Source organism: Octopus sinensis, linkage group LG23, assembly GCF_006345805.1.
Source record: "Octopus sinensis linkage group LG23, ASM634580v1, whole genome shotgun sequence".
Classification (NCBI taxonomy): domain Eukaryota; kingdom Metazoa; phylum Mollusca; class Cephalopoda; order Octopoda; family Octopodidae; genus Octopus; species Octopus sinensis.
In genome coordinates this window covers 19,044,332-19,066,831 of record NC_043019.1, presented here as the reverse complement: position 1 = coordinate 19,066,831, position 22,500 = coordinate 19,044,332, and the positions used below count along the sequence as shown (strand labels likewise).

Below are 22,500 nucleotides of genomic sequence, written 5' to 3'. Positions count from 1 at the left end.
GCAATCAGTTAAAAAAAAAATCTACTTTCTACTTCTCTCATCAACCACATCTAATAACAATTTTCTCTGCTATTCTGGACTGGTTCAAAATATCACTGTTTTCACCGAAACAGACATTGGCCCAATCCTCTGGTCTGATAAAAATGCCTTCAGATATTTAGTTTCAGCCATCCGTGTTCTGATTTCAAATGCTGTTGAGGTCAACTTTGAATCTGGTCTTTCTGGGGTTTCGTCAAATAAAGTAGCAGTCATATACTGTGGTTGCTTTATATTTCTGTAATCACATCCCAGATATAAATGGATCAATTTAACATGTTTTGCTCCTTACATAAATCTCACATAGTCTTCCCAGATTAGATTCAAAACTCTTCCCCAGCTCCTCTCCACATCTCTCTTGGATTATGTTCGTGTAACTTTGCCAACAATTAAGACACAGAAACGTCAAACAGGACTTAGGAAATTAATCTCTGGAACAATGTTTTTCAACCCTATTTTGTCCCCCTCCCCGCTTCAGTTTTTTGAATAAAGTATAAAGCACACACACACACACACACACACGAGAGAGAAATTAAAATGACAAGGGAATAAGCGATTATGAACTTCGTTAGCTAAAAATATGGAACACTTCATGAATTTGAAATATCATCCTTTGTGCTACTTCAGCTCTACAGATACGAAAATTGTAACGATACAGAGAAGATTAGCATGGCCCCCTGTGCACAGATGACATGCAAATTTGTGAAGCGATCCTTATCTTTGGCTAATGATGTTTGCACCATAATTCCTTATTCCTCCCTTGTTGTTTCAATTTCTTATTGCTTTGTACTCGATTGATGCTTTGTCGCAAAGTATATTGAGTTCTAACACTAGATTATTAGTATTGCTTTAAGTCAAATGATGAAATACATAAATATTCAAAATGAAAACTTTATTATCAGTTTTATGCCCTTGTTACTTACTTTGCCCGCTTCTGAAATATCCCACAACCTACTAAAATTTAGTTGCTCTCTCCACTGTCGGAATGCAAAGCCCCAAACACACACACACAAGAAGAAAGAACAGATCAGAATTCTGTGGCAGAACTTATGACTTGTGTTGTGCTGGGACAAGCCATTTGATTTCCTAATTTTCAATCCTCGCAGCCAATTGGTGAGGGTCCATTTTCCCTTCAGGGTGTTGTCTAGTGTGTTTGGCAGCCCTCATAATCACAGAACCAACTAACAATCAGCGTTAGGGTTAGGATCCATTGTTCTGCTCTGTGAAATTTCCTTCAACAAATTCCCAACAGTTGTTATTCTTGTAGCTTCAGATTAACCTTGATCAGAAAGACTTATAATCAAAGGCATTCCATCCATGACCATCCCATCTTGAGGGTATCTAGGACTATTCTTTTTTTAAAGTTGGTGGGAGTCTGATATGAAGGCTTTTTGACTGCTATTTCTTCAAGGTAGACTGATGACTCCCAGGGTTTGCATATTTCCAACCATTTATATTAGGATTTAACAGAACTAAAAGACTGATCGAAGAGTGACTGAAATTTCTTTAGACTGCAAGGTCAGTGCTCTCAAGGGTTGAGGATATGATTTTATTGACCTCAGTAGGAGGAGGAGGAGGAAAGACAAAGTTGAGCTGAGATGTAAAGGTGGAACCAAATACAACAAGGTAATGCTATTCAACCATTCTGTTATCTTACTCCCTCACACACACACACACAGAGTTTCCATGAAGCAATACATGGTTTCATCCTCTGAAAGAACAAGAAAAGAAGGCACTCAATAAAACACAGAATAAAGTGTGTGTGTGTGTGTGTGTGTATATTTATATTTATAGATGTAGGTGTGGTGGTGTGGATGAAAAATTTGTTTCTTGACCATATGGGCTTCAATCTCACTGCATGGTACATTGGTCAAGCGTCTTCTGCTAAAGCCCCAGCCTGAACAAAGCCTTGTGAGTGGATTTGCTAGAGAGAAACTGAAAGAAGCCCTTCATACATATTATGTATGTGTGTGTGTATATATATATGTATATATATACACATACACACATTTTCATAGTATTTTTCCGATGGCCAGATAACTGAAGAGATGGCAGCATGGATTTCCACCTCAACATCCGAAACTCGGAGTTTTATCATGGCTACCAAATAATTGTCACATATTACATTTACAGATATATATTTATATTTTTCTCTCCTTGTTTCTTTCTGTAGAAGAGCGTAGGCTCGAAACATTAAAGACTTTTTCAATTCCCAAGCGTTATACTAATACATCTGTTTGTTTTCTACACCACCTGTCTTCATATTTTGTTTTTTTTGTGAATTCTCCCTATATATATATCATTGCTGTTATGCAAAAGTGTCCCAAGTCCAAACTGTTGGGTTTTCAGAAAACGAAAATAGCTTCAGCATTCCATTTCTGTTTACATTAGCAACAGTTTCAGCTTAACAACAATATTTTGTTGGGTGCTTAAAATCCTAACTCCATGCATGTCTGATATTTTCAGTCAGAAATATTTTTGCAAAACTGTCGTTTCTGGGACTTACCACACTTTTAAAAAATGCTAAACTGTTGTGCTACACTTTGATAATTTTCATACCTTGGCACCTGAAGCAGTTGGAGATACGATAGTTTGACCAAAAGAACTGGCTTTTGCCAGTCAAAATCAAATATTGAGAAAAAAAAATGCATTTGGACATAGGGCAGTTTAACATAATAGCAACAATACACACACACTCACTCACACACACACACACACACACACACGTGTTTGTGTATACTCTTGTCTTGACATCATGTGATGGAGCATCATCGTTATTTTCCCTGGTGAACTATTTATCTCGCTTGGAAACCAGTGATGGTTGGTGATTGGAACAGTATCCAGCCATTGAAATTCTGCTTCAATTAAAATCTGTATAAGTGGATTGCTAGCATGGAAAAGTGGACTGTAAACAATGATTTTATATGTGTGTGTAGATATATAAATATCTCATCATCATTTAGTGTCTATCTTTCATACTGGCATGGGTTGGACAGTTTGACAGGAGCTGGTAAGCTAGAGATTTGCGTCAGGCTCCACTGTCTATTTTAGCATGGTTTCTACTGCTGGATGCCCTTCCTAATGCCATCCACTTTACACAGTGGACTACATAGATGTATGTATCATCATGTAGTGTCCATTTTCCATGCTGACATGGGTTGGATGGTTTGACAGGAGTTGGTAAGGCCAGCAGCCATACCAGGTTCCAAAATCTGTTTTGGCTTGTTTTCTACGGCTGGATACCCTTCATAACACATACTACTTAACAGTGTGTACTGGGTGTTTTTCACGTGGCACCATCACCAGTGTTTTGGGTGTTGGTGGTGGAGATTCAGAAAAATCACTGGTGATAGTGCCATGCAAAAAATAAGACATGCCAAGCTAAGCGAAATTGTGATCATCCATGCCTACATACAGGCTTGTCCTTTACAGGTGCTGTTGCTACATAATCACAGCCATGCTGGTGACATGTAAAAAAGCTCCCGACACATTCCGTAAAGTGGTTGGCATTTGGAAAGGCATCCGTGCCACAACAGACAATTGGAGTCTGAACAGCCTTGGCCACCTCCTGTCAAACCATCCAGCCTATGCCAGAATAGAAGATTGGCATTAAATGATGATAAATATATAGTGATAGTCTGCCTTCCTCTGTTGCAAGCAGTAACTCTGTCTTGTCAGATCTAAGAAGTTTGTCTTGTAAGCACTGATTTTGGAAATCTAGGAAGAACATAAGCAGCACCCAATTATTGGTAGCAGACTTATTTCATGACTATGCCGTTAGTTCATTCCTTTGCAGAGCTTTCCCTATGGAAATATCTCTATGAATTTTCCCTGTAATATCTCAGACTCTAAACACTTCATTCCAAAAAAATTTGAGTCTCCATGTATCTTCAGATTTTAGAGTCCATGTTTCCAAAGCATAGATTGCAATTAGAGAAATATTGCTGTCTGATCCCCGACTGTTTTAGGCCACATTTCTTAGTCTTCCAGGTGTTTCAGATACTGGTGAGACCCTTCTTTTCACAAACTGACCATGTTCTCTTCTGAAATCATCCAATGGGACCATTTCACAGCTAAACTTTGGACCATTTATTTTCATGCTTCATCTCACCGTTTAGTGGACGTTTTTAATTTGTTAGAAATCCCGGCTGTTTGAAATGAAAGTTAGTTGGTACCAGACTTTTTACCAAGTCTTTTCATTCTTTCATAACAAAACTCAGGTAGATGATGAAGAAAGGGCAGGGATAGCAAACCACCTCGTCTTAGATATGTAATTTAAACCAATTTGCCACCTTGTTACACTCAGTCTTGTAATTTTTACAAAACAATGTCTATCAAATCCTTGCAATGGCAACTTTGAAGTGGAAATTCTTTTACTTTCACAGGTCTCTGACGATGTAAACTGCAAAGACTGTACCTCTGCTCGATCTAAAATCAAACTGACTCTATCCCATCACTTCAGTGCCTGTGCACTTACCTTTCCAACCCTCTGCACCACTTCTCATATTCACCTGCCTGTAATTTGAAGGTACCCACTGACACAGCTTTACCACCATTTTCTTTCTTTTTCCTCTACCTGTTCCGATATCATACTTTAACCTGTCGTCACCTGACACAAAGCCACCTTCCTTACTATTATACCTCCTCAGTTGTGGGTCTTGTCTTGTGAGTTACTTGGTGACCTCACTGGTGCTGGTGCCACATAGCACCCAGTCCACGCTCTGTAAAACGGTCAGCATTAGGAAAAGCATCCAGTTGTAGAAAGCATTTCAAAGCTGACATTAAGGCTTGGTGCCAGATCCTTTAACTCACTAGATCCTGTCAAACTGTCCAACCCATCCATGCCAGCATAGGAAACAGACATTAAATGGTGATGATGATTCTATTGAATGGTTTTCCTGGCATTAAGAAATTGAAATTACCCTGAAGAACCTAATAGATTTTTGCTAAACCTTCTTTTACTTTCTTTCTTTTTTTTAACACTGGAATGACCAATTTATAGACCTCGTCTTTTTGTGTTTTTATTGTCTCAAACCTTATGTGAAGCATCAACTGTGTGCTCTCCTCCTGCTCTTGGTGTTTTAGAACTGATGGTATCTACATCAGGGGGCTTAACAGTTTTTCATCCTTTTTATTGCTGAATAATGGTTGTCAGAAGTAAATGATAGAAAGAGATGAACAAACTTACAAGACAAAATAGAACTGTTGGAAACTGACTTGAAGAACAATCTCAGCCTTTTCAGATCAGTTTTTGAAATGGAAGGAAAGAGCAGCAAAATCAAAGACAAAACTGATGACACACAGACAAAAACACTAAATCCCCAGAGCCCAGGGTTAAGTCGTCTGAAACAGATTCTCTTGCAGAAATAATGAAATAGAAATGGCTTAGGTGGTGGCGTGTCACATTTGTTTATTGTATAAAATAGTAAAAAATGAAGGCATTAGCAAGAAATGGAGAAAATATTTTTGCAAATAAAGTTCCTTGTGACATTAATTCAACTTGGGTCAGAGAGATGACCCCTTGTCATTGTCGTCCTCATAAAAGCACTGAAACAGATTGGCCCATTAAAACTTGTAACAAATGACTCTATTCAAAGAATGATATGAAACTTTTAAAAATCTTTTAATAAATCCATGCAAAGAGTCAAAATCCAAATTATGAAAAGGTGACATTCCTCTCAAAGGACCAAACTTTCTAAGTAAGCAGTGGATGGTTTTCTAGAGAAATAATAAATGGGGAGAAAACCATGAACAGACAGGCATTTGTCTGAAATATCTCTTGTGAATATCCTTAATGGAGAAATATAGAAGTAGGGGAGACACATGCGAAGCAGTAGAACTAACAAGGTTTTTGAAGCTGTTGAACTGATGCCAGCTTTACAATCCAAAGACTTAATAAAGGTGGCCCCTCTGTGCAGTCAGTGAACTTGTTGAAGAAAGCAGCCAAAACTCCCTCGAGTCATATCCTATCATAATGGCCACATTGAATTATGTAGATTTCAGTATAGAAAGAGTCTGGCTGGAGTGTCTTTGATTATAGGTTTGTTAAACGAGACTTGGTCTTTAGTGAAGCAGTTGTATCTCTACTTCCCACAAACTCCCTTGACCCCTATTTTTAATCCAAAGATCAAAAATAGGGGACGTACAGTTTTCAAGAATAAATTACATTGCTTTGGCTTTTGGAGAAAATATATTTATAAACATTCATAGTTTTTTTGGTGTTTTTTTTTTCCATCTATTTATGTGATTTTAATAACCCCTCCTCTTCCTACCTCTTCTGTCTCTCTGCTCTTCATTTCAAACTCACAGAATTCAAGTACGTACTTATGAAGTTTGCTTTATAACCATGTAGTTTTGGGTTCAGTCTCACTGTGCAGCACCTTGGGCAAGAGTCTTTTACTTTATACTTTGGCTGCCCAAAACCTTGCGAGTGAATTAGAAGACAGAAACTGAAATGAAACTCATCAAATCAATGTGTGTGTTCTTGACTTGACATCATTCACCAACTGATTGTAAACGAACTTCCCTGCCATACAAGCAGTAACATTTGTTTACAATCCTCATTGAAAGCATGTCCTGACTCAGGAAAAATCTCACTTTGCCTGGAAACAGGTAAAAATTGGCCACAGGAAGGACATCCAGATAGAAGTTCTGCCTCAACAAATTTAGATGTTAAAATAGTGATACATCATCAACATTGTTTAATGTTCCATGTGGACATAGGTTGAACTGTTTGCCAGAATCTAACAACCCTGTATTGGATTCCAGTGTCAAAGTTCCTAGAGCTGCATGCTGCCCTTCTGAACACCAACCACTTTGTAGAGTATACAGGGTGCTTCTTTTGTGACACCAGTACTGGTGAAGTTACCAAGTAACATACGAGACAAAACCCCTTCCCAGTCAGGGTGCAGGTAGGGACACTGAAGTTGGAAAGGTCAGGAACAGGTGTCTTGCTATAGAGAGTATCCCTGCACAAAAGGGAGAAAGGATAAATGAGATATCTGGATACACCCTCTATGTGTAAATGCATGCATGTGTGTGTTTGTGTCTATATATATATATATATATATATATATATATATATATATATATATATATATACACACATATATATATATATATATAGGGTTAGGGTTATATATATTTTAGAAGGTTTGGAGATGATGATGAATCTGAAAACTCCACTAGAGAGGACGCAAGTGCTAATATATGATTTATAAAAACATGAGACATATTAATAAATATCTGTAAATATAAACCATCCAGATTTCTGAGTACCTTATTTCTTCTAATATATATATATATATATACACACACACACACACACACATACACGTCTTGCCTGGGTTACATTCCGCATCAGTAGAAACATTTCTTTGTTAAACTGAAATGAATTCTACCAAGTCATTTAAGCTTGCTTAAATGGCTCAGTGGTTAGAGTGAATTCAATTCTTGGATTGCAGATCCAGCAGAACATTCTAGCTTTATTCCTCTCAAGTCTTTGCATGTCCCTTGCATTCAGAGCCCATGTTTCATTACCATGTGGCATTGCTGTTTCTATACAAGCATCATACAATCTACTTTTCACTAAGAACCTGTTTTTGCCAACATATCCTATTCTTATTCTGGTGACTATATTTTTAGAACATCGCCCTTCTACTGTTAATTAGGTTGCCTGGGTAACAGAAACTAGCCACTACTTCAAGGGAGCATTCAAGAAAATCTGTTTCTGTTGCCTTTAATGTTTATTGCTCCTGTGCATCAAATACGTACAAACACTGCTTCTTTGTTAACCTTCTGATGATTACACTGCACCTCTGTGTGTCTATAGCTTGCACTTGGTACACAATATGAAATTTCTGCCTACTTCTTTCCTACATACCGAGAGGGGCCATTTGCTAGTAGTGGTCAGAGTCCTGTCTGTTTTTCTGTTTTCCTACTACAACTTTGGTCTTTAATAAGTTAACTTTAAGGCTACTTCATTCCAGGTTTTGCTTCTGCTGTGAACTAGGATAGCTGATTCCTCTGTTAGGTCAATGTTGGAGAGACTCCCTTCTTCCACTGCATTGTCCACATTTAATAGCCTTTCATTATAGCAATTCTATGCCGCCTTTCTTCTCAGAATCATTAAGTACAAGCATGCCATTATCTGTCTACACACACTTCTCACCTACAACATATCTCTTTTTCTCTCTCTAATCCACTGTTTTGCAATCCAGAGCACCTCATGCTTCTGACCCTGTCACTGTTGAACACAAATAAATCTCTTCCTTTTTCCTATGTAAACCTGTCTCCTGGCTTCTCTTCAAGCTATCTGCTATGTCTATCTGCTAATCCTTCCAAGCATGTCTCTTCACTTTCCTAGTTCTACCCACCTCACTGCTCCAACATGTCACCCTCAGCCTGGGAGCATAGTTTTGTGATGTTTATAAGCAAGGAGATCTCCCACAAACAGTTCACCGAAACCAGATCAAGTCTCTTTGACATCAGAAAAGAGCACATGCAGTTCTAAAGTTCTAATTGCACCCTCATGCAATTCACTCCACCAACAATTTGGAAATGACATGCTGTGCTCAGTAAGACCATGCAAATATTCCAAGTGTCCATGAAGTTCCTGTGAGTGAAATCTGTTTTGAGTGGATCAAGTACTGCACCGCATTTTTCAGTGCAATCAGCTATAAGACAAGTGACACAACAGAGGTTGAGACAACCAACTGCACACCTCAGGGTTTTTTTTTTACACCAGTTTACTTTCTAGAAGGAGATTCTAAAGAGAGCTATGGTTCCTTCACTCCCAGTGGTTCACATGCAAGTTAATCCACAGCTGGAGCCCTCACAAGTGCTACTACGAATGAGAGTAGATCTAGGAGCAGTTGTAGCTGAGAGATGAGACCCCACTCCTCATAACTCTGGGCCCCAGTACTGGATGCAATTTAAAGTCAGACCTTGGACAAATACACACACACACACACACACATACATATACATGTGTTTGTGTATGTATGTGTGTGTATATATGTGGTGGTTCTGGGATTGTTGGGAGTGTGGAGTTGACACTTAATTACTGTTATTCCCAAGTCTGTTCTGACCCAGAACAGTAGCACTTGTCAGGGTCCTATCTCTGAGTTAATTACATTTCCCAAGGGTAGAGGAAGCTTCTGTTAGTTTTGATAAAAATATGGAGAAGGCAGCTCTTCTCGGAAAAAGTCAAAATAGTTCCCAGTCATCTTGTGTCACTGGAACTTCCCATCATTCAACCGAGGGAGTAGCAAAAGTGTTGTAGAAGCTTTTGTTACTGAAATCCAATGACGTACAGATGTCTCCCTTTCATTTCATTCCTTGGTTTTCTATTTTATGAAATCCTATGATGATGGATGCATGTTGTGAAAAGTCTGATCTGTGCACAGGCCAATCATCATCATCATCGTTTAACATCTGCTTTCCATGCTGGCATGGGTTGGACGGTTTGACTGAGGACTAGCAAACCAGATGGCTGCACCAAGCTCCAATCTTGATCTGGCAGAGTTTCTACAGCTGGATGCCCTTCCTAATGCCAACCACTCCAAGCGTGTAGTGGGTGCTTTTATGTGACACCGGCTCAAAGGCCAATCCAGCAGCACTGGCAACGACCTTGCTCGAATATTTTTTCACATGCCACCGGCACAGGTGCCAGTAAGGCGATGCTGATAAGGATCACACTCGAAAGGTGATTTTTATATGCCACCAGCATGGAAGCCAGTCAGCTGCTCTGGCAACAATCATGCCCAGATGGTGCTCTTAGGGCTCCACTAGCACAGATACCAGTCATAGAATTTAATTTCAATTCCGATTTCACTTGCCTCAACAGGTCTTCGCAAGCAGAGTTTTGTGTCCAATGAAGGAAAGTTACGCATAAGTAGACTGGTTACACCTCTGGCATAGGCCACAAGGTTATGGTCTCACTTGGCTTGCCAGGTCTTCTCAAGCACAGCATATTTCCAAAGGGCTCGGTATTAGTCATTGCCTCAGTGAGGCCTAATGTTTGAAGGCCGTGCTTCACCACTTCATCCCAAGTCTTCCTGGGTCTACCTCTTCCACAGTTTCCCTCAACCACTAGGGTGTGGCACTTTTTCACGCAGCTATCCTCATCGCCACATGACCATACCAGCACAGTCGTCTCTCTTGCACACCACATCTGATGCTTCTAAGGTTCACCTTTACTCTCAAAGTACTAACACTCTGTCGAGTATGAACACTGACCTTATACATCCATCGGAGCATACTGGCTTCATTCCATGCAAGCTTATGCATGTCCTCAGCAGTCGCAGCCCATGTTTCACTGCCATGTAGCATGGCTGTTCATACACATGCATTATACTGTCTACCTTTTACTCTGAGCAAGAGGCCCAGTCACCAGCAGAGGTAAGAGCTCTCTGAACTTTGCCCAGGCTATTCTTATTCTAGCAGCTACACTTTCAGCACACCCACCTCCGCTACTGACTTGGTCACCTAGGTAATGGAAGCTATCAACTACTTCTAGTTTTTCTCTCTGGAATGTGGCGGAAGTTGTTCTCTGCACATTTTCAGTATTTATTGCTCCTGAACATTTGCCACATACAAAAACTATCTTCCCAGTTAGCGTTCCTTTGATATTGCTGCACCTCTTATGTGTCCATAACTTACACTGGGTACATCTTATGGAGGGGTACGATGAAAGTAAATCAGAACGGTCAAGCTGAATGGCTATCATCTGCTTGTATAAATGTTTTTGTACATAAAATGGTGCTCCAGTTTGCAGGAAAGATACTCCATACCCTTTGATGTTTGGTAACATAGAATCCATCTGAACTTTTCTACAACACTTGCTCTATAATAAACTACTTTCCTCCTGTTGTCGGGGGGGGGGGGGCTGCAAAATTAGAAATTCTTTTGGCTTGAGGTGAATAAATATGCATCAATCGTTGTTTGTCACTGATCTCGGACAAAACTCAGTTGCGAATTGTGTTACCATTTATCACAGACTGATCTGGATCTCATAGGTTGGCAATCAGTTAGGGATTCACCTGCAAAACCACCCAACCATCCACAATGCTTCTGGCAACAAAACCCGTTTCCCTATATATTCTATCTTTTCATTAACATTGAACCAAACACCCATGATAAACGAGAATAGGTGTTTTTTATTTTACTATAAACTAACCAGGTTCCAAACATGGAGGGGAAAAACAGTGTTTTTTTAACTTAAAAGATTGAATTTATACTCTGTCTGTCTGTCTGTCTCTCCGCCCACACACACACACACACATCTCAAAACTATGACTTTTGTCAGGGGTGGCGGGAGCAACCAATCTTAAACAGTAAAACTTTTATCGTTTCACTCTCACTAACTTCTGTTGTTGTTCTCTCTCGGATCGACCAACCCCTCTTCTCCTGCCTTCAATTTGTATTTTTATGCCTTCCTCCTCTGCTCTATTTATCTTTCTATTCAGATTCGAGAATGTTAATTTTGATAAATCTCCTCTCACCAAACATTTATAAATAACTGCTTCAACTTGTAGGTTGTTGGTTTTGGGGACTTTTTTACTTGTTTTGTTTTTAATAAAGATGATATGTTGTTTTGAATAAGTAGCAATTAGTCAATATCTGGTTGAGCATGCTCATGGTGGATATATATATATACATAGAGAGAGAGAGAGAGAGAGAGAGAGATTGTCATTAGTGAGAGAGAAATTAAAGACAGTCTGACGTCACAGACTGACAAAATGTTTTAAGATGTTTCTCTCCTCCTCCTCCTCCTCCCATCAACACTCCTACACAACTGCCTTCCTTTCTTCCTTTCCTTTTCACTACCAACACTGCTCTTAGTGTTTCGCCATCTCCTCCATTCACTCCCCGATACTTTTTTTTTTTGCCGACAACACCTCAGACCTGTTTCCTTTTTTTTTCGCTGGGGCGGGGGTTTAATTTTGGTCATGAGTTTTTTTCCTAAATTCTGGTAAAGTTTCATTGAGAAATGTTCTTTCAAGGCAAACCTTCATGTTTATTATATAGACTGCAATACAGCTTTGCATGTTTGTTAGAGTATATTTTTATAACACTCTGTACAAGTATTGAGCACTCTACAAAAAAATTCTCTCTCACACTCTCTCTTTTTATATATATATTTATTATATTTCACCAGTTCCTTTTAAGTTCTATAATTCTTGGGGTACTAATGTCCATTTTCAGAATGTTTCTCTGTTTTCTACAAAATATTTTAAAAAAATTTTGTAGCTATAGGTATGAAATAATTTGTGCTGGGGATTTAATGTTTGTAAAGTCTTAGATAAAGTCAACCATGGTATGATGTATCACAAGCTATGTGATGTTAACATTGTTGGAACAGTTGAAGAATGGCTACACGACTTTTTAAAAGATATACAAGTCAGGCAGTGGTGGCCAATGGACTCACCTCTAAGGAAACACAAACAAGTGGTATTCTACAGGGTACTGTCTTAGGGCCTCTGTTATTTGTATTAGCCCTGTCAGGCAAGTCCTCAGCTACTCAGATAGCTACCCTTGCTAGCTATGCAGACAATACAAAAGTCTTTCAGAGGATATAGGACCCTGAAGATATTGCACATCTGCAACAGGTGTTGAACATTATATACAGGTGGACTGAGGACAATAACATGCAATTTAATGCTGGAAAATTTCAATTCCTGCTCTAGCAGCATACAAAGCTGAATGAAATGCAGACAAGATACGCTGAGCCAGGAAGGATTGCAATCTCTGAATCAAAATCGGTGCATGACCTGCACTTCAGCATGAGTAATGATGCATCTTTCCAGCTGTGTATTGCTAAGTTGGCAAAGAAAATGCAGACAGCTGGACAGGTGGACTTTCAGAGCAAGAGAAGGGGAAACCATGATGGCCCTCTGGAGCAGCACATATGGCCTCAACCACTGAGACTACCGCTCCCGACTATGATCAGCACATAATGTAAAATTGGCTGCAGAACTCGAAGCAATCCAGCAAAACTACAGAAAGAAGATCATCTCAATGTGACGTGTGTCAGCGACTGAGAAAGGCTGAAAGTGTTAAAAACTCTACTCTCTAGAATGAAGGCAGAAAAGATATACAGGGATAGAGATCTGAAAGATCCTGGAAAGAGTTTTATAAAATTTTAGTATTGAAAGTTACACACACTGCCTGGTACCAAAGATCTTAACATTGCCATCAAGATACAGGACCAGATACTGCAACAGCTTGGGTTTCAAAAATCTACAGCTTTCCAGTATCCTCCCAAAAAGCCTGAGGGGCTAACATGGGTTGGATGTAGGTGTGTTCAAAACAGAGTTCTGAATGAACCCACCTGGCAACAAGAAACACAAATAAGGGCAACAACATCAAACTTCTTTATTCTCCAAATGCCACATATCAGAGGAGATTTCAAGTAGTGAAAGTGTAGCAAAACTAACAACGGTGCCCCCAGGTTGGCCACAGCTCTTGAGCTGAGGCTAGTGAAAGAACCACAAGCAGGTGTAGACATAAAGAACATATGGCATTAATGTCAAGTTCCTACTTCTTGTCTTTTAATTCCAAAGGAGTGTTTATGTTGTTAATGCAGTTGAATTGGATGGAACTGTCCATGTATTGAAATCACGGACAGTACCATTTGGCAGATCAAGATGGATGTGTGTTTGTTGACTGTGAATCTTTTATATTTTTTGTTCTTGTAAGCCTTGTACCTGAAGTAGAAAAATCCTAAGTTGTCTTTCATTGAATTTCTAGTTCTTTTCAGGTTGAACTTACTTAGGGGTTCCTGGCTTATGGCAGTTTTGTTGTATATATTAGACCCTATATTAATAGTATGGGATTGTCCTTCATTGTGATTCTAATTCTCTTAAAGGTAATTACTGGTTGATGGGTTTCAGATTTCTGAAGGTTTTGTTGTATGTATATATAGATATATAGATAGATAGATAGATAGATAGATAGACACGTGCGTGTGTTTAGGCACAGGCATGGCTGTGCGATTAAATCCATTTCCCAGCTATGTGGTTTCAGGTTCATTGCCAACGTGCTGTACTTTGGGCAAGTGTCTTCTACTGTAGCCCTGACTAACCAAATCCTTTTGAGAGGATTTGGTAGATGGAAACTAAAAGAAGCCTATCAGATGTGTGTGTGAGTTGCTTTTCCTTCCTCTACATTTGTCTTTCACTCATTAATTGTTAACAATCTCTTGACTAACAGTGTCATTTACTTGCTGTCTGCTACAAAAACATGTCCAAGCCTCTTGACATTGCATGATCTTCACAAACAAAAAGGTCAGCTCATAAGGTGTTGCTTGTCTCCAATTTGCCACAAAAACATGTCTGGGCTGTTTGTTCAATAGACTGGGAGATTATTACTTTGCTTGGAAACAATGTAGGAGTTAATGACAGGCAGGTCATCTAGCTGTTGAAAACTCTGTCCTAACATTCACTCTTTTAACCCATGTAAACAAAAAGACATTAAAATGATTTATATATGTATAAATATATATATATGTATAAATATATTTATATATATATGTATAAATATATTTATATATATATATGTATAAATATATATATGTATAAATATAAATATATATATGTATAAATATAAATATATATATGTATAAATATAAATATATATATATGTATAAATATATATATGTATAAATATATATATGTATAAATATAAATATATATATGTATAAATATATTTATATATATATATGTATAAATATATTTATATATGTATAAATATATTTATATATGTATAAATATTTTATATATATATATATGTATAAATATATTTATATATATATGTATAAATATATTTATATATATATATATGTATAAATATATTTATATATGTATAAATATATTTATATGTATATGTATATATGTATGTGTATATATTTATGTATATATATGTATGTATGTGTATATATAGTTAATCCAAACATGAAAACACAACAACACAAGGACGTGGAACAAGTCTAGTGTTATTGGACGCTCAGGAAAGGAAAGAAAGAAGGAGGATTAAACTTTTCAAGCAGAGCTCTTTGTCAGAAACATAGGAAAAGGAAATATCCAAGGAAGGGAAGACGGAGGAAAAAAATCACCAACGATACACACACGGTCACATTTTATGTGTATATATATGTATATATGTGTGTGTATATATATATATATGTATATATATACATATATATATATATGTGTATGTGTATAAATATGTGTGTGTGTGTGTGTATATATATATATGTATATATGTGCGTGTGTGTATATATATATATATGTGTGTGTGTGTGTGTGCATATATGTATATGTAAATATTAAGCAATAGTTAATTTAGATAAGATATGAGATAGAGAGTGAAGTGGTGGAATGAAAATAGATGTGAGATATGCAGGGATATTGCATTTGTAGATCCATTATTTTGGCAGAATAGTATACATAAAGTTTCCAATACCTTGTGAGTAAAATCCAATACTATTTAAAATTGGTCATTGTAAATTCCAATGACCAATTTTATATACTATTGGAATTTACTCACAATTTTATCAGTGGCCAGCATATTAAAAAAATACCTTTTAATGGCAAAAATTTTAAACAACTTTATAAATAAGGGCAAAAGAAAAATATTCCTCTGCCTAATATGCTGAGAATAGACGTTGAATTGTCAATAACCTCATAATTCATCATGCGTTTTGAAGAAAGCTGACAGAAATTTCTAAGAAATTCCATTATTACCAAATCAGTCTGATTTCTGAGTTAATTCATAAAGAATTTTCTTGTCATCAGCGGTAAATATGTTAAGAAATAAAATACTTACTTGCACCCCTGGAAGAAGCAGATGCAAAGTCATGCGTATGCTTAAGTACCCCAAATATATCCAGATAGAAATTTCGCAGTGCACCTCAAGACGTGTGATCAGACTGAAAATTCTCATAGCATAAGAGACAGTCTGGAAGTGTATGGTAATAAATATATATGTATGCATGGTGTGTGTGTGTGTGTGTGTGTATGTATAAGCATCATATGTGGTCTGCTAGAGAGATGCCTGGTTATGGCCATATGTTAGGTATGAATGAAGACAGCTGTGTGAGGATGTGCCACTCTCTAACTGTAGAAGGAACCTGTGGAAGAGGTAGACCCAGGAAGACATGGGATGAGGTGGTGAAGCATGACCTTCAAACATTGGGCCTCACAAAAGCAGTGATAGAAGACCAGGACCTTTGGAGATATGCTGTGATTGAGAAGACCCAGCAACTAAAGTGAGATTGCAAGTATGGCCAATGCCAGTGTTGCATGTCCAGCCCATTTAAGTGTACCCTTGATATGTCAGGCAACATGATATGCTTGAGAAGACCTGTTGAGTGGAGTAAAACCAGTAGCTGTGGCCGGTACCCTCTGGTTGGCTCTTGTGCTGAGGCCACATAAAAAGCACCATCCAGACGTGGTCGATGCCAGTACCCCCTGACTGGCTCCTGTGCCAGTGACTCGTAAAAAGCACCATCCGAACGTGATCATTGCCAGGCCTGCCTCACTGGTTCCTGTGCCAGTGGCACGTAAAAGCACCCACTACACTCTCAGAGTTGTTGGTGTTAGGAAGAGCATCCAGCTGTAGAAACTCTGTCAGACCAGACTGGAGCCTTGTGCAGCCGCTGCCTTTTTCGACCTCAGTTAAACTGTCTAATCTATGCCAGTATGGAAAACGGCCGTTAATCGATGATGTGTGTGTGTATATATATATATATATATGACATTTGCAGTGCCAAATACTGCACTTTTCTAGTTTAGTTAGGCTTGTAACAAACAATATTATTATTATTGTTGTTGTTGTTGTTATTAAATGATCACCTGAAATGTTTATTGTGAAGAACTTTACTACATTTCCCTCGCGTTTCATTGGCAGGGTGGCCTTTATAGAGTAAAAGTAAAACAATACAAAACGAAAGGTAAAAATGCAAACAAATAAATAAATACAGCAGTTTTTTGTTATTTTCTTTACAATTCATTTTTTGTTGTAACTTTTACTCTTTATAATTAACCAACCAGTTTCTGCAGAGACCTAAGCTGGGTTTCTGCCAGACCTCTTTTTCCTTCTCATTATTGTTATTATTGGTCAACAGGGTGGACAAAGTGTATATTGGCATTTCTTCTGGCTCTGAGTTCAAATACCACTGAGGCCTACTTTGCCTTTCAGCTTTTTGTGGTTGACAACATAAACCTCAGTTCAGTCCTGGGGCCAATATAATCAACTTACCTCTCTCCTCTTAATTGGTGATCTTGTGCCAATATTTGAAACCATTATTATTGTTGTTGCTTTTGTTGTAAAGGAGAACCTTATCGTTGCAGACGAACACTTGGCTGCATTTCTTCTGGTTTTACATTCCGAGTTCAAATCTCGCCAAGGTCGCTTTTGCTTTTCATTCTTTTGGAATTGATAGAAATAAGCACCCATTGAGCACCCATTGAGCACCCATTGAGCACCCATTGAGCACCCATTGAGCACCCATTGAGCACCCATTGAGCACCCATTGAGCACCCATTGAGCACCCATTGAGCACCCATTGAGCACCCATTGAGCACCCATTGAGCACCCATTGAGCACCCATTGAGCACCCATTGAGCACCCATTGAGCACCCATTGAGCACCCATTGACCGCTGGGGTCAATGCAATTGACTGGCCCTTTCTCTTAGAATTGTGCCTATAATAGAAAGAATTATTATCGTAGTTAAAAGTAGTGGGTTGCATAAAATGCTTTTATAGTTCTGATACTTTTTTCATCTCTGTACAATCTGAGTTCAAATTCTACCAAGCAAGAAGTGGTGGTGGTGGTGGGGCATAAGTAAAATAAAGTACCAGTCAATACATGGCTTGAACTTAAGTGGCCCCTTCCTTCAAAGTTGTAGCCTTCCAGCTTTACATTCTGCTCAGCTCAATTTCGCCTTTCACCCTTTAGGTGAGGGCGTGTCAATAAAATAAGTACCAGCTGAGCATGGGGTTGGGGGGGGGGTCAGTGTAATCAACTTACCCCCTCCCTCAAAATGATAGGCCTTGTGCCTATAGCAGCAAGGATTATTATCATCATCATTTTTTACATGTTTCAGTCTTTGGAATGCAACCATGCTGGGAGACCAGTTTGAAGAATTTTAGTGGAACAAATCAACCCCAGTATGTTTTTTTTAATCTGCTACTCTTAAAGTTCTCTTTAGCCAAACTACAAAAGCATAGAGAATGTAAACAGACCAACATTGGTTGTGAAGTGGTGGTGGCAGAAGCAGAGACATAGAAATAGAAATTATTGTCTGTATTTTCACATCAACTTTTCCTTACTCAAATGGGTCAGACAGAATTTTGTTGAGTTAAGTTGTTTTCTACAGCTGGATGCTCTTCCTGTTGCCAACTTTCACCTACTTCCAAGTAAAGTAATATTTACCCAAATCCCCTCACAAGTCTTTGTTTGACCTGGGACTATAGCAGGAGACACTTGCCCAAGGTGCTACAAAGTGGGATTGAACTTGGAACTATGTGATTAGGAATCAAATGTCTTATCACACAGCCAACTCTCTGAGGTATCTATGTAGATAGATATCTCAGTGGGTTGGTTGGTTGTGTGATAAGGAGTTTGATGGGAGGCAAGGTAGGGGAGATTCCTTCGTCCTTGTGTGAACAACCAGTGTCCTGTTGAGGGATTGATAAAATACATCCACTGCAAATTTTCAGGTGATGGGATGATCAACCAGCCATAGAAACCATTCCAAAACGATGAGACACGGCAATGTTCTTCTAGTTTTTCTATTGCAGTGTGAACCAGATGATGGAGGAGAAGGACACCTGCCTAGACATAACCCCCCCTCCCCGTATTAGCTTGGAAAGATGGAGACATGTAATGATAATATATGTATACCTGGAAGAAGGGCTTTTCTTTTACATATTGCGGTTTTCACTTTAAAGATTTCTAATCTTGTTAGCACTTTGCTAATGGTTGCTTCTCAACCACGTGGTTTTGGGTCCAGTCCCAATGGACAGAACTTAGGGCAAGTCTCTTCTGCTATGGCACCAAGTCAGCCAAAGCTATGTAAATAGATTTGGTTGATGGATGTAACTGTACTCCACCACTTAACCAATGATGGTTTGTTTACATTCCTGTAACTTAATGGTTCGGCAAATCAAACTGATAGAATAAGTATCAAGCTTTACAAAAAATATTGGTACTGACTAATTAACAAAAAATTCATGGTGGTGCCCCAACATGGCCATGGTCTATGTAAAAGATAAAAGTATATTTAGTATGTTTTTGTTTTTTTTTAATAAAGATGATAGCAACTTCAATGTTTCATTTGAAAGAAATTCTTTGAACTGTCTTCAAGCCATTGTGAACATTCTTTAAAAATATTTTACATTCATTTTCTATATTGGTTTGAATCAATTTGATCCTGTTTTTGCCCTCCTAGATGGGCCAAAAGCCCATGTGTTGCTTGTACATCCTGAGAGACAACGTGGTTTCTATATCTGGATGCCCTTCCTGTTCACAACTACAGGGTGGACTGGGTGCATTTAATCATGGCACTAACATTAAAGAGGATTTTGTGTCCCTACTTTGATGAAAAGTCCCTCTACCCAGGTCAGTGCAATCAAAATGAAGTGAAGGGTGAGTGGTTGGAAACAGTGGCTGTAATGTGGAGGTGATAGAGAAAGAGACAGAAGTGAGACAGTGTTCCTGTTGATGGACTCTATTGAGGCAGAAACATATACCCATGCTTGTCTTCTCATCACCAGATGATAATCCTGTCCTTTTTTCCTTTGTAGCCCATCAGCTTTGGAGAATTCCCAGTTCTTGAGATTATTTCTTCTTCTCAGTTGGCATTTGCAGATTATGACACATCTAACAGCAGAGATAATTGTAATAAATCAGGAATTTATATTGTATGGTATTTGATGTACCTGTATTTGTTTGTTGTTCAAACACATGTACCTGATGACCTGCTCTCAGATATTTCTCTTAGCTCAGTTTCTTGTTTATATATATGCAGACACACAAGAGAGTGGACAAACGAAAGACAGGCACTCAACACATTTATTGAGAGTTACATGTAGGGATCAAAACAGTTTGATTCAAATTCTGTGGTACTTCAAGTTTCAAAGCATGAGATGCTTATCCTCAGCCATTGAAAATTTCCAATGGCTGAGGATAACCATCACGTTTTGAAACTTGAAGTACCACAGAATTTGAAACAAACTGTTTTGATCCATGTGTGTGTGTGAGGCATGGATGTGTGGGTAAGAAGCTTGCTTCCTAATCACTTGGTTCTGGGTACAGTTCCATTATGTGGCACCTTAGCCACATCTGCTAAAGCCCTGTTAGTGTATTTGGTAAATGGAAAGTGAAAGAACCTCATATCTGTGTGTGTGTGTGTGTGAATCGGTGTCTCCTTGACTTGACACTGTTGTCTACCAATGTCTCTCTCATACAGTTAGTGTACTTCATTTCCAATCTTCCATGAAAATCTGTCAAGCCTTGGGGGGGAAATATTACATCTCTTGGAAACAGATGAGGAATGGTAACAGGAAGGTTATCCAAATGTAGAAAATCTCTCAGCAAATTCCATCTAACCCATGCAGATATGGAAGAATAAACATTAACACAATGATGGATGGATGGATGGATATGGAGGAATGCTTAGATGTAGTTGACAGCTTCTGTTACTTAGGTAACCTAAGCAGTTGAAGTGAGTGTTGAGAAAGCATAGCAGCCAGAAGAATACAAAATTAGGTGGAACATGTTTAGGAAGCTGTTACCTGTGCTGCCGACAAAGGAATTTTCTCTATGAATGGAAAAGCAGATTGTATGGGGGTTGTGTATGGAGTGCAATATTGATTGGGCATTCACTGTATGTGTATATGTATGTATATGTATATATATATATATATATATATATGTATGTATATGTATGTATGTATATGTATGTATAATGTATGTATATAATGTATGTATGCATGCCTGTGTTACATATGTATATTTATGAATATATATATATATACACGTGTGCGCATGTATGTGTGTATATATACATGTATGTGTATGTAGATATGTTTATACATATGTGTGTACATGTTTATATGTATATGTTTATATATGACTATTTATGTTTGTTTGGTGTTATTTTTCAACATGTGCATATATATATATATGTGTGTTTGGATTGTTCTGAAATATATGCAAGTTACTAATCTTTTGGTCATCTCTTCAACTTGCATCCATTTACTGCCAATTTGAAAGATTTACTCTCTCTTATTCATGACTTCCTTTCTGTAGATAAGCATCACTTTTTGTTGTTCATAAAGCTGAAGATTTGCAGATTCTCGTGGATCCGATTTCTGCATCTTGTAAGGCATAATTAGCCTGGACAAAACTGTTGCAATGCTCCAGCCTGTACCAGGAAACCCATATGTGAAGCCATCTCTCATAGTGGAAGGAACAGTACTGAAAGTGGTGCAGAAGTTTGTCTCTACCTGGGAAGCACACTCAGCTGGTGTTGCCCCCTTCAATTACGAAATATATTCAAAGCTTCAGGAGGCAACCGATTCCCTTGGGGCTCTTTGAGTTTCATGTCTGGTCCCAACATGGTATCACAAAACAAACAAAAGTTGCCGTGTACCGTGTGTGTGTGTGTGTGCTGACATCGCCCTTTTACTCATGTGAGACGTGGACCCTTTATAGGCATCGTGTAGGGGTCCTCAAACACTTCCATCAGAGGTGTCTGAGATACATTCTGAGTGTTGGTGGGTAGTCGACATCCTGAACATTGAGGCCATGATGCACAAGCACTGATTATGCTGGGCTGTTCAGAAGAATTATGAAAGAACCCCCTAAGCAGATGTTATACAGCAAACTTATTTGTAGAAAGCACCCCTAGCAGAAAGCAAGACTACAATTTAAGGACTGTTTTAAGTTCTCGTTGAAGGCCTGTGATATATGGAAGGTCAATTGGGAAAGCAATGCTTGTCATCGCCACCAGTGGAGGGAACATGTAAGAGAAGGAGTGGGTATTTTGGGGGGGAAAAGTCCCATTTTTCATGCTTAGCTTAACTGACCTGCTCAATAATGCATTGTTGTTAAAATATAATTGATATATACACACCTTTTATCTATTTTGGTTACGATATCATTTTTGGAATTCTTAAATTTTATTTTTATACAGCATAACAATATTGCTTATAAACATTCCCCCATGGGGCCCCTAATAAAATTTCCTCTATTGACATCTTTGGTTTCTTAGTGTCTTGCCTCTTTAACTGGTAATTAACACCATGATTTGAAGCCTACCCCTACCCTGCCTTTTTTTATAGACAGCTACTTATATTATTTACATTATTTACATTCGATGGATATTTGTCCTCATCTTGTTTGTTGTTAACACAACGTTTCGGCTGATATACCCTCCAGCTTTCATCAGTTG

At 38.3% G+C, this 22,500-nt stretch overlaps 1 protein-coding gene, 1 long non-coding RNA gene and 1 other non-coding gene across 5 annotated transcripts in view; 2 read left to right on the top strand and 1 right to left on the bottom strand.

Annotated features, from left to right (window-relative positions):
- Positions 1-22,500, top strand: part of LOC115223715 (uncharacterized protein DDB_G0271670-like) — a 123,014-nt gene that overhangs the window by 3,284 nt on the left and 97,230 nt on the right. The window lies entirely within an intron of this gene.
- On the top strand, positions 652-758 carry LOC115223741. The gene has a single exon (XR_003882830.1). It is a non-coding gene; the product is annotated as a U6 spliceosomal RNA (small nuclear RNA).
- The window catches only part of LOC118767690, a 9,542-nt gene continuing 3,532 nt past the window's right edge, over positions 16,491-22,500 (bottom strand). The window contains exons 2-3 of the long non-coding RNA XR_005003607.1: positions 19,796-19,800; positions 16,491-16,519 (exon numbers count right to left, since the gene is read on the bottom strand). This is a non-coding gene — a long non-coding RNA (uncharacterized LOC118767690). The remainder of the gene's footprint in view (positions 16,520-19,795; positions 19,801-22,500) is intronic.